This window comes from Phacochoerus africanus, chromosome 1 (genome assembly GCF_016906955.1).
Source record: "Phacochoerus africanus isolate WHEZ1 chromosome 1, ROS_Pafr_v1, whole genome shotgun sequence".
In the NCBI taxonomy this organism is placed as follows: domain Eukaryota; kingdom Metazoa; phylum Chordata; class Mammalia; order Artiodactyla; family Suidae; genus Phacochoerus; species Phacochoerus africanus.
The window spans coordinates 200,889,084-200,902,746 of record NC_062544.1 but is presented as its reverse complement, the minus strand read 5'-3'; the positions used below and the strand labels follow the sequence as shown (position 1 = coordinate 200,902,746).

Below are 13,663 nucleotides of genomic sequence, written 5' to 3'. Positions count from 1 at the left end.
AAAGCAGGTAAAGTCAAGGGTTCTAACCCCCTTGATCATATTTTCACTACACATAGGTTAGGTTTTTTAAAAAAGGATTCTTACAATTTAATGAACCTAGTTTGAAAAAGGGATCCTTTCTTCCTCATTTCACCCCCACTTTGCATCCTCTTCTTGGTTGGTCTCTCTAGTCCTACAGCTGATTGAAGCCTGGGGCTGGGGAGCATGGTAAGTGTCAGCTGATGGTGGTGGCATTTTCAAGAGCCAGAGTTACTGCGATGAGCCCAGGGCATGTCACTGCTTCAAGGTGTTTCATCTACTGACTGAAAGGTTATCTGATTTGATTTCCACACTCCTTGGGCTCCCAATGCTTTATTTATTCTCATATGAAAAACATATTTTTAAAAAGATTCTGAGATGCTCCTCTTATTATTAATACAGGTGCTTACTTAGTTCCAGATAAATACAGGCACCCCCCCCCCCTTTGAATGTGTTGTAGCTTTATATGAAGCTAATGGAGCAAGGCAATGCTCAAACGTCAAATTAAACTGCACAGCTCTGTAATCACTCAGACTGACATGGCATAAAAGGATAATTAGTAGTTCATTACATGGAACATTGTTTGTTCAGCTAAATTGATTTCTCAGCTGCCCATGTTTTCTGTTTACTTAGTAAGCGCTCCACTGCACATTTTTATTTGAGAGCTAGGAAATCCCTTTCCCTGAACTTTTTTTTTTTGATCAGTTCAGTTTTAAAATATAATTTGCTTGAGCTAGGTGAACCTCCGAATGACATACAGGTGTATGGTAACAATCATGAGTGTGGATTGATGCGCAGAACATAAAACTGGCTGTGGTTAGAAACCTGGGAGACTCTCCCCAAAGGCTGGAGTATACTCCGTGGCTTTGTACCTGGAAATGCTTCTGTGGCTGTTTGCTTTTCAACTTAAGAGTGAACTCCCCTCTCAGGAAGGGAGGAAGTGAGAGAGAAATTGGAATAAACACCTAATCCCTTGCCGCTCAAAGTAGAAAATTTTCAACAAAGTTTTCTTAAACCCTTCATGTTGCCTGTTAATGCCAAGATAAAACAGTGGGTGTTTTAGGATTTCCTGCAACCCTGTTCACCAACATCAGGGTTTAGAAAGAAGACCAAATGCTGACTTAAAAACTTTCTGAATTTGCTACCTTATATCAATAATGTGAATTTTCTAGGTTGGTGCAGCATAGCTATTCATAGAACACACCCCTTGGCTGTTTTCATGTCCATGGCACTTCTTCCTGGGCAGTGAGGCAGCCACATAGATTTTGCTGGTCAAACACAGGCACTCAGATGTGTGGTCTTTGACACCAGCAGTATCTGCCTCTTATCGTATAGCTTACCCAGGGTTTTGCCATTGGTTTGCTCGGCTTTGCTAGCAATAGGTCAATGCGTTGACCTGAATGGCACCTTGGTGTTGTGACAGTCTTAAAGAGAGGAGATACCAGTTGTGCAGCAAGTTCAGGCTTTGGGCACATGATGAAATATAAGTCTGGGTAGGGTGTTAGTCTGGTAGTTCTGCCACAAAGAAGTGTTTTTTCTTCTTTCCTTCTCAACATTAGCTAGGTTTTGCTAGTCCATGGAGGAACTTAGAAATCTGCTATTTGAAATTAGATATTTATATCATCTGTATTAAGTGGATAAGGTGGGTTGATGTGAGGAGAGGGGAGGTCTTTTGAGGCTGGGCAAAGAAAAGCTTGGTGGTTCACCCTGCTTAAGTATTCTTTCAAAACACATGGTTGCAGCTGGGGTCCCTGCTACTGGAACTAAAGACTATCAAATCCCACCACAACCAAGTTCTGGTTTTCTTTCCTTGGTTTCTCATAAGGCTCACATAACATAAACACGACATATTGAGCAGGCATCTCTCAGTTACCAATAGTAATGGGAGGAAATACAGCCTGTATGAATGAAATCCATAGATAATCCCAGAGGCTCACCAGTGCTTTTTGATTTAATCTTCTTCCCTAGCAACCAAGTTTGGTGCTAGACTCAGAACTGAAGTTAAACTCAGAGGAAGAGAATTCCAACTTTTGAAGAAAGTATGGACATACTATATTTGTATTATCAGCCCACAAGGACCCTTAACTTTCTGTGAAGAAAGTAATTTGGGGCAAAAATCCTGGGCAGGGTATTTTCCTGTAGGTTTTGAATTTGGAGACCAGTCAGGGTAAAAAATCTATTTACTGGGATCTTGTTCAGGTTAAAACAATGACAGTAAATGCGCCTGTCATGAACTGAAGCCTACTGTGTATCTGGTGCTGTGCTATGTGTTTTATGTCTGGAGTTGTGGTCCCTTTCCTCTCAACTCTAATTGTAGGCTTTCTTTACCTTTTTCGGCTAGTCCCTGTACTCGGGGTTAAAGCAGTGGGGGTGGTTACCAACATGAGACTGTCCTTTATTTTGGAGCATTACCTGCCACCTGGGTGTTTGCCCCAATGCTTGCCCACCTGTTCTATCCTCTACATCCTGCAACCCCCCTGGGTTCCCCTGGACAGAGCTTAGATGTTCTGGCTCCCTTTTGTCATCTCCTATCTCAGTTCTGCTGTTACTGTTTTCCCTGAGTTTTTACAATCAGATTAGATATTGCTGGTACCCCATCCTCCAAACCCTGCTGCTATTATGGGAATGTGGGGCCAAACAAAGCCCAGTTCCTAAGCTGATGCCTATAAAGGCAGAATATATGTACATAGTCCTCCTCGACTTGCTCATACAATGTTTTATCAAAGCCCTGCTGTCAAAACTAAGTTATCTAAAGGTCTTGTTACAACTTTCAAGTTCCTCTTTTCACTAACTCCCCCTGGCTGCCAGAGAGACATGTGAACTTCTTTAGGGACAAATCTTGGGCTCTCTCACCTCAATCACAGAGTCTCTCAGCCCTCTTGATTTGGCCCAGGGCACAGGGTTGATTCTTCCCAGATGGCCCTTCCCCCCATGCCTGGAACAATGCCAGGCATGTAATAAATGCTCAGTAATAGTTGTTGAATAAATAAAGTTCAGCATCTTTTCAAGACTGGGGAAGAGTCCCGCCTTGCACCTGCTAACCGTTATGTCTCTCTCTACCTTTGCCTTCAGGCTGGGATCCTGCCTTGCTTGGACTAGTACTCTCCTTGAATCTCTTGGATTTTATCTATGCTCCAAACTGCTGAGGATCTGGATGTTGCTCCCATCATTGCTTCTCACGTGACTTTGGTTTGTCAAGGTCTTGCCCTCACCCTGATGCTGGCCGAAACTACTAGATCATGCTTCATATTCCCTAGGAAGAAGCAGTTGGAAGCTAAGCCCCAACAGATCCTGAAGAAGGCAGATAGACTTTTCAACTCAAGTGCAGTTTCCATTCTAGTCATATGTCATGGATGCTTGTTGTCACTCCCTGAGGCATTAATGAATCAGGAAGTATGCTGGTTCCCTTAACCCTTCCTGGTGGAGCCAAATCACATAGCTAAATATATTAAGGCCCATTAAACTGCAAAATATGGTTGCAAGGCAAACCAAGGAAAAAATTTACAAGATTCCCAGCCTGAGACACAATGTAGAACTGATAAGGGAAATGAAGTGTAATAGAAGCCTCAAAATTAAAAAGGAAATTCCACTCTTATGTCCTAGCTTTTATGTTTGGCTTTTTTGATAGTGGGTGTGAGTATGTGAGTGTAAATAATTTGCATATATCTATACTCCAATTACTGGTTTAGAAATGATGTATGTTAAATGTAGGTGATATTTATATTTTACTTTAATGAAAAGTTATAAAATGAGTAATATTTATTCAAGAATCTAGAATAACTCCCTTGGATTTACTTGGATGATTAGACCAGAAACACATTCAGAAAGACTATATATAGTCTTTCTCTCTGAAAGAACAAAGTGCTAGTTCTGCAGCATTTCAGTCTGTCAAGCAAATATATAGGAACATGTTTTTCTTTTGAAAGGCATATTATTATGTACCTGATAAATCAAAATGAGCTCTTCTGAGTGACTTACATCTGTCAAATAAATAAAATTTGATCATATATATATATATATATATCAACTATTAAACAAATCCAGTGTGAGGATGAAACTAATTCAGTTATGTAATGTTTTTAAGAACAAAAAATTAAAATAGATGTTTATATCACAAAAATAAAACTTATTAAAAAAGAATTATATTCCATAATATGGATAATCCATACTTTATTTTAACTATCCTGCTATTGATGGACACTTAAGATTATGCTTATATTCATATTTGTATCCATGTGGAACTATTTCTATAAATTTGTTAAAGTGAAATTGCTGTTTTAAAGAGATTGTGCATTGAAAGATATTGTGAGATTTAAGCTCCAACCAACACTGAGTGAGAATGTTCTTAACCTTATACTGTATCTACTATAGGACTTTTAATTTTTGCTCATTCGGTGAGTGAACAGTTTCCTTTGGATTTATTTATTTATACAATTTTACTGACTGAAGTATAATTGATATGCAATATAGTTGACATATGACTTGGTGTGTGTTTGTGTGCTTGAGAAACTCTAACCACAACCAAACTAATACATAATTACTATTGCCTCTAAAAGCTTCCTTGTACCCCTTTGTAATTCTTTGCTACCTCTTAGATCCCCTCCTAAACACTGTCCCCAGGCAACCACTGATCTGTTTTCTGTCCATATTCTATTTGCAAGTCTTTTATTTAAATGGAATCAAATAGTTTTCTTTTTAGTCTGACTTCTCTTCTCTGTATAATGTAAGATTCATCCATGTTATCTGTATCAAAACTTCATGCTTTTTTTTATTACTGAGTATATATATGCATACTACAGTATATACAATTTATTTTCTATTTGCCTGTTCATGGATATTTTTGTTGTTTTCAAATGTCTTGGTTATCACAATTGAGTGTCTACGTGACTTTCTCTTGGGTATCTAAGTGTGGAAGGGGCTGGGTTGTGTGGTAGGTTTATGTTGAACTTGTAAAGAAACAATTAAGTGGCTTTCCTGTGTGGTCGTAACACTTTCCATTGCTACAGCAAGGGTCCGGTTGAAACATATCCTCTCCTGCACCCTGAAAAATTTTAATTATTTTAGTGGAAACACACTTGTCATTTTAGTTTGCATTTCTCCAATGACTAATTATGTTGAACATTTTTTTTCAGGTGCTTATTTGTCATACACATATCTTTTTTGTTGATGTGTCTGTTTAAATTTTTGCCTATTATTTTATTCAGTGGTTTGTCTCATTATTATGAGCGGTAAGAATTTTTTCTATATTCGAGGTACAAGTCTTCCACAGATATATGTTCTGCAAATATTTTCTTCCAACAGACTTGTTTTCTCCTTCTCTTCCTCCTCCTCTGCAATAGCATTTTTTGAAGAGCAAATGTTCTAAATTTTGATTAAATCTCCTTTATTGATTTTTTCTTTTATAGTTTGTTATTTTTTTCATACTTATATTACACAATTCCATTTATTCTACCTGCTATGCTTTTAAGTTCAAATTTATCTGGATATATTCAATTATACTGATTTTTTCATTTTTTAAAATTAAAGAATAGTTTATTTACAGTGTTGTGCCAATTTCTGCTGTACAGAAGTGACCCAGTAATACATATATATACATTCCCTTTCTCATATTATCTTCCATTATGGTCTATCCCAAGAGACTAGATAGAGTTCCCTGTGCTATACAGTAGGATTTAATTGCTTATCCATTCTAAAAGTAATAGTTTGGATCTACTAACCCCAAACTCCCAGTCAATTTCACTCTGTCCTCCCTACCCCTTGTCAATCACAAATCTATTCTCTATGTCTGTGAGTCTCTTTCTCTTTCATAGATCAGTTCCATTTTAGATTCCAAATATAAGTGATATCATATGCTATTTGTCTTTCTTTCTGACTTACTTCACTTAATATGAGAATTTCTAGTTATACCATGTTGCTGAAAATGGCATTGTTTTGTTCTTTCTTATGGCTGAGTAGTATTACATTGTATATATGTACCACGTCTTCTTAGTCCATTCATTTTTTGAGGGACATTTAGGTTGTTTCTAAATTGGCTATTGTGAATAGTGCTGCAATGAACACAGAGGTGCATGTATTTTTTTGAATGAAATTTTTGTCTGGATATATGCCCAGGAGTGGCATTGCTGGATCATATAGTAGTTCTATATTCAGTTTTTTGAGGAACCACCACAGTGTTCTCCATAGTGGTTGTACCAATTTACATTCCCACCAACAGTGTAGGAGGGTTCCTTTTCTCCATACCTTCTCCAGCATTTGTTATTTGTAGACTTATTAAAGATGGCCATTCTAATAGGTGTTTTGATTTGCATTTCTCTAATAAGTAATGATGTTGAACATTTTTTCATGTGTCTATTGGCCATCTATATGTCTATTTAGGTCTTCTGCCCATTTTTTGATTGGGTTGTTTGATGTTTTTTTGTTGAGTTTATGAATTGTTTGGATATTTTGGAGATTAAGCCTTTGTTGGTTGCATTATTTGAAATTATTTTCTCCCATTTTGTAGGTTATCTTTTTCATTTTTTTATGGTTTCCTTTGCTGTGCAAAACCTTGTAAATTTGATTAGGTCCCATTGGTTTATTTTTGTTTTTATTTCTACTGCTTTGGGAGACTGACCTAAGAAAACATTTGTAGGTTGATGTCAGAGAATGTTTTGCCTATGATCTCTTCTAGGAGTTTGATGGTGTCTTGTTTTATGTTTAAGTCTTTGAGCCATTTTGAGTTTATTTTTGTGCATGGTGTGAGGGTGTGTTCCAGTTTCATTGATTTGCATGCAGCTGTCCAGTTTTTCCCAGCACCACTTGCTGAAAAGACTATCTTCTTTCCCATTTTATATTCTTGCCTCCTTTTTTGAAGATTAATTGATCATAGGTGTCTGGGCTTCTTTCTGGGCTCTCTATTCTGTTCCATTGGTCATCAGTCTGTTTTTGTACCAGTACCACACTGTCTTAATTACTGTTGCTTTGTAATATTGTCTAAAATCTGGGAGAGTTTTGCCCCAGCTTTGTTTTTTTTCCCTTGGGATTGCTTTGGCAATTCTGGGTCTTTTGTGGTTTCATATAAATTTTTAGATTATTGGGGTTCCCGTCGTGGCGCAGTGGTTAACGAATCCGACTGGGAACCATGAGGTTGTGGGTTTGGTCCCTGCCCTTGCTCAGTGGGTTGACGATCCAGCGTTGCCGTGAGCTGTGGTGTAGGTTGCAGATGCGGCTCGGATCCCACGTTGCTGTGGCTGTGGCGTAGGCCGGTGGCTACAGCTCCGATTCGACCCCTAGCCTGGGAACCTCCATATGCCGTGGGAGCGGCCCAAAGAAATAGCAAAAAGACAAAAAAAATTTTTTTAGATTATTTGTTCTAGTTCTGTGAAAAAAATGTCATGTGTAATTTCATAGGGATCACATTAAATCTGTAATTGCTTTGGGTAATATGGCCATTTTAACAATACTAATTCTTCCAGTCCAGGAGCATGGGATATCTTTCCATTTCTTTGAATCCTCTTTAATTTCATTGATTAATGTTTTATAGTTCTTGGTGTATAATTCTTTCATCACCTTGGTCTGGTTTATTTCTAGGTATTTAATTTTTTTGGCTGTGATTTTAAAAGGTATTGCTTTTTATATTCCTTTTCTAATATTTCATTGTTAGTGTACAGGAATGCAACCAATTTCTTAATGTTAATCTTGTATCCTGCTACTTTGAGGAATTTGTTGACCAGTTTGAATAGTTTTTGTGTGGAGGCCTAAGGGTTTTCTATATATAGTAAGTTTCATGTTATCTGCGTATAGTGACAATTTTAACCTCTTCTCTTCCAATTTGGATACCTTTTGTTTCTTTTGTTTGTCTTACTGCTGTGGCTAGGACTTCTAAGACTATGTTGAGTAAAAGTGGTAAGAGTGGGCATCCTTTTCTTGTTCCAGATTTTAGCAGGAAGGCTTTAGCTTTTCTTTATTGAGTATTATTTTTCTTTATTGAGTATTATATTATAAATGGCTTTTATTATGTTGAGATATGTTCCCTCTATATCCACTTTGGTAAGTTTTTTTTTTTTTTATCATGAATGGATGTTGGATTTTGTCAAATGTTTTTTCTTCATCTATTGAAATGATTATGCAGTTTTTGACTTTTCTTAATGTGGTATATGATATTGATTGATTCGCATATATTGAACCATCCTTGTGAGTTTGGGGTGAATCCAACTTGGTTGTGGTGTATGATTTTTTTTTGGTCTTTTTGCCATTTCTTTGGCAGCTCCCGCAGCTTATGGAGGTTCCCAGGCTAGGGGGTCTAATCGGAGCTGTAGCTGCCAGCCTACGCCAGAGCCACAGCAATGCCGGATCGTTAACCCACTGAGTAAGGGGTTAGGGATCGAACCCGCAACCTCATGGTTCCTAGTCGGATTCGTTAACCACTGCGCCATGATGGGAACTCCATGGTGTATGATTTTTTGATGTGTTGTTGGATTCAGTTGGCTAAAACTTTGTTGAGAATTTTTGCATCTATATTCATCAAAGATATTGGCCTATAATTTTCTTTTTTCCAGTATCTTTGGTTTTGGTATTAAGATGATGGTGGCTATAGGATGTCTTAGGGAGTGTTCCTTCTTCATTCTTTTGGAGAAGTTTAAGAAGGATTGGTATAAGTTCTTTGCATGTTTAGTAGAATTTGCCTGTGAAGTCATTTGGTACTGGACTTTTGTTTGTAGGGAGTGTCTTTTTTTTTTTTTTAATTACATATTCAATTTAATTTCTAGTGATTGTTATGTTCACATTATCTACTTCTTCTTGATTCAGTTTTGGTGGGCTGTATATCTCTAAAAAGTGGTCCTTTTCTTCTAGGTTGTCAAATTTGTTGGCATTTATTTGTTCATAGTATTCTCTTATAGTTTTTTCTTTTGCTGCATTATCTTTTGAGATTCCTCCTTTTTCATTTCTTATTTTGTTTATTTTATTCTCCCTCTTTTCTTATTTGTGAGTCTGGCCAGAGGTTTGTCAATTCTTTTACCCTTTCAAAGAATCAGCTCTTGGTTTTCTTGATTTTTCCTATTGTTTTACTTAATCTCTATTTTATTGATTTCCTCCCTTCTGCTGGTTGTAGGTTTTATTTGTTCTTTTTCTATTTTTTTCAGGTAGCAGGTTAGGTTGTTAATTTGAGATTTTTTTTTTTCAAGAACTTCCCTCCAAGAACTGCTTTTGCAGTGTCCAACAGATTTTTTTTTAGACACACAACCCATTTTTATTGTAGAAATAAATATAAGTAAAATGATCATATCACTTATTCCAACTGTTCAGTTAACCAATTCAAATGTAGTGTTTATCTTTCCAGATTATTTTTTGTACACATATGCAGGTATAAATATTTTTATGAAAATATGATCACACTATGAGTATCTGTCCATGTCTTATTTGATATGTGTGTATCATTAAGACTGCATAGCATATCCTGCTGGATAGATGCACCAAAATTTACTTAATTCTCTTTCAGTGGACATTTTTGTCTAATTTAAAGACAATGTAAATGAGACCTAAAACAATATCTATATATATCTCTAGCATAATTATTTCCTTAGGATAAAGTCCTAGAAATGGAATTGCAAGGTCTAAGACGTTATGGATGTTTTTAAGGCTTTCCAACTTGTCTTTAAGCTGTATGTAGTATATCTTGCTTTCAAACAAATTCCTCTGCATAGCCAGTGCCCAATCCACAGCTTTCAGCATAGGTGAAGATGGCCAAGATGCCCAACCAATACTCTTGATTGTAAGCCTTAAGGTAGTTGAGCAACTGAGGCATGACATGGAATTCAAATATTCCCTTGGCACCACAGGGGCAATCTGGAATATCCTTTTCTTGAGAGATATTTTCACGAGAAATCCAGATGGAGGCAACCCCTCTGAAATATCTGAGAATCTGTTCTGGTTCAAGGAATATTTTAGTTTTAAACTTCTGGAAAATTCTATATTCCCTAGATTCATGCTTTGCCATGGAATCCAATTCTTCCTCAGGCGCTTCACCCATGCTCCCTATAATCTCTGATTTATCTTCTTTTTCTACAACTTCAGGCATAATCTCATTTTCTATTTCTATTACAATTTCAAACTCTGGAAAAAGGAAGTTGTGGTCTAGAACTGTATTGTCCAAATTATCTGTTTGTGCACAAGTCTTCTTATGTCCCAATCTCCAGGCCAATGCCTGATGCTCCTTACTGCAGTAATGTGCCTGTTGATATATGGAGCACGTTTTGGGGCCTAAACAACCACAAACCCTGCAGAGATGAGCAACAGACTTGAGCTAGATGCTCAGGGATTCTCCTGTGTCTGGGGGAGGATCCTCAGAAGGTGGTTCATAGGTGTAGAAGTCATTTCTCCTGGGTAGCTGATTTCTAAAAACTAGGGGGCTGATGACTATGTTCTTGGGTAGCTGTTGGGTGAGAATGCTGAACTCTAACACTTGATGTAGGTCCCCAGAACTTTGTCTCTTTGGAGAAAGAATTTGGCAAAGAGTAAGTTTTGAGGCAATTATGTTTTTATTTAAAGAGAGAGGAGATAGGTGTGGAGAAAATACAGGCATAGGTAGGCTGGGTGGAGGGGAGGGGAGGGAGGGAAAGAGAAAGAACAAGAGAGAAAGAGAGCCCAACAGATTTTGAATGGTTGTGTTTTCATTGCTGTTTGTATTTTTTAATTTCCCTTTTGATTTCCTCATTGACCCATTCGTTTTTTAGTAGCTTATCGTTTAATCTCCATGTAGTCAGTTTTTTTCAAATTTTTTTCCCTTGTGGTTGATTTCTTGTTTCATGCCACTGTGGTCAGAGAAGATGTTTGAAATAATTTCTATACTCTTAAATTTGTTGAGGTTTTGTGCCCCAGTATGTGGTCAGTCCTTGAGAATGTCCCATGTGCACTTGAAAAGAATGTACATTCTGTTTTGTTTTTTGATGTAATGTTCTAAAAATATCAATTTAGTCTGACTGTTCTATTGTGTCACTTAGGATCTCTGTTGCCTTGCTGATTTTCTATCTAGAAAATGGTGTGTGGAGGGTTAAAATCTCCTACTATTATTGAATTCCTATAAATTTCTCCTTTTATGTCTGTTAGTACTTGCTGAATGTATTTGGTTGCTTCTGCATTATGAGCATATATATTGATGAGTATAGTATCCTCTTCTTGAATTGATCCTTTTATCATTAAATAGTGTCCTTATCTTTCCTTATGGCCTTTGTTTCAAAGTCTATTTTGTCTGATAGGAGCATTGCAACTCCTGCTTTCCTGTCATTTCCATTCATATGAAATATCTTTTTCCATCTCCTCGCTTTCAATTTATATGTGACCTTTGCCCTAAGGTGGGTCTCTTGCATGCAGCATATTATAGGCTCTCTCTCTCTCTTTTTAAATCCAGTCTGCCACTCTATGTCTTTTGTTTGGAGTGTTCAGTCCATTGACATTTAAGGTAATTATTGACAAATACGTATTTCTTGCAATTTTAAACCTTGTTTTCCAGTTGATTCTATGTTTCTCCTTTGTTCCTTTATCTTTTTTCAGTTGGATGATTTCCTTTTATTTTATGCTTGTACCTTCTTTTTGGTTTTTGTGAGTGTATTATTGGTGTTTGACTTGTAGCTGCTCTGTTTTTCACCACTTCCTAGATCTGCTTGCTTTAGTCTGATAGTCATATAGGCTCAAACACATCATTAAAAAAAAAAAAAAGTCTAGGAGTTCCCGTCGTGGCGCAGTGGTTAACGAATCCGACTAGGAACCGTGAGGTTGTGGGTTCGATCCCTGCCCTTGCTCAGTGGGTTAAGGATCTGGCATTGCCGTGAGCTGTGGTGTAGGTTGCAGACATGGCTCGAATCCCGCGTTGCTGTGGCTCTGGCATAGGCTGGTGGCTACGGCTTCGATTAGACCCCTAGCCTGGGAACCTCCATATGCCATAGGAGCAGCCCAAGAAATAGCAAAAAAGACAAAAAAAAGTCTAGGTTTTCTTACTCTCCTTTCCCACATTTCATGATTTTCATATCCATTTTTACATCTTCATGTTTATCCTTTTGCTGTTGCTTTGTGTTTATCACTGTTTTCACAAATAGTTTTTTTTCTTTTTGATCTGTATACTGGCTTATTTAAATGATTATTTTCAATTGTGATTTCCTCCATCCTATGTCTTCTTACTTCTTCCTATTTAGAGGAGACCTTTCATTCTCCCTTCCTTCTTTCCTTCCTCTTTCTTTTTTTCTTTCTTTCTTCGTTTTAGGGCCACACCCATGGCAAATGGAAGTTCTCTGGCTAGAAGCCAAGTTGGAATTATAGCTTCTGGCCTATACCACAGCCACAGAAATGCAGGATCCAAACTGAATCTGTGACCTACACCACAGTTCACAGCAATGCCAGATCCTTAACCCACTGGGTGAGGTCAGGGATTGAACTTGCTTCCTCATGGATAATAGTCGGGCTCATTACTGCTGAGCCACAATGGGAACTTTCCTTTCATTATTTCTTTTGGGTTGGGTTTAGTATTGCTGTATTCTTTTAGTTTTTGTTTGTCAGAGAAGTTTTTTATTTCTATTTCTATTATAAATAATAATCTTGCTGGGTAGAATATTCTAGGTTGCAAATTTTTCTCATTCAGAATTTTGAATATATCTTGCCACTCTCTTCTGGCCTGTAGCATTTCTGCAGAGCCTTATGGGGGTTCCCTTATAATTAATTCTTTGTTTTTCTCTTGCTGCCTTTAGAATCCTCTCTTGGTCTTTAATTTTTGCCATTTTTATTATAATATGTCTGGTGTGGGCCTGTTTGTGTTCAACATTTTTAGGGCCTTCTGTGCGTCCTATATCTTGTTATCTGTTTCCTTTAGATTTGGAAAGTTTTCAGCCATAATTTCTTCAAACATATTTTTAATCCCTTTTCTTTTTCTTCTCCTTCTGGAATTCTTATTATGTGTAAGGACTGGCCCATTTCATATTATCTCATAGATCTCTTACATTGCTTTCATGTGTTTTCATATGGTTTTCTGTCTGCTGTCCTGATTGGGTGACTTTGATTATTCTATCTTCCAAGTCACCAATTTGTTCCTCTACATTATTCATTCTGCTCTTTAATGCCTTTAACTCAGCTTGAATCTCTGAAAATGAATTTTCTATTTTTTTTCTTGGCTCCTCCTTATTCTTTTTAGTTCCTTTCTAAAGTATTCTGCATTACTGTTCATATCCTCTGTTAATTCTTTCACATTTGCTCTTAATTCCTTCTATTTTCACTATCTCCTTTTTGAACTCAGTTGGGGTCTGTTTCATTATTTGCTCCTACAAGGGAATTCTATTATTTTAACAGAGAATGGTTCCTGTGCTGCTTCATATTGCTTATATTTTTCTATATTGGGGAATATCCCTGTATAGTTTGTGAGAGCTTACTATTTCTTCTTCTTCTTCTGTTTTTTTTTTTTTTTTTTTTTTTTTTTGCATGAGGGATGCTTATATTTTGGATGGTTGCTTTCTCTTTCCTAAGTGAGTGCAGGCCATTATCCCCTTGATAAGGGGTGTGCTGGTGTACAGCCTATGTGAGCTTCCAGGGAGGTGGAGGCGCATGATGCTCCTGGTTGCAGGGCCCTGGGCAGTGGCAGTGACCCTCAGGAAGGTAAGGGTGGTGCCCAGAGCTCTTGGAAGCA

The 13,663-nt window shown here is 37.3% G+C and overlaps 1 pseudogene; it reads right to left on the bottom strand.

Moving 5' to 3' along the window:
- Positions 1 to 9,652: 9,652 nt before the first annotated feature.
- On the bottom strand, positions 9,653 to 11,678 carry LOC125110944 (programmed cell death protein 2-like; annotated as a pseudogene).
- Between the last annotated feature and the right edge of the window lie 1,985 nt (positions 11,679 to 13,663).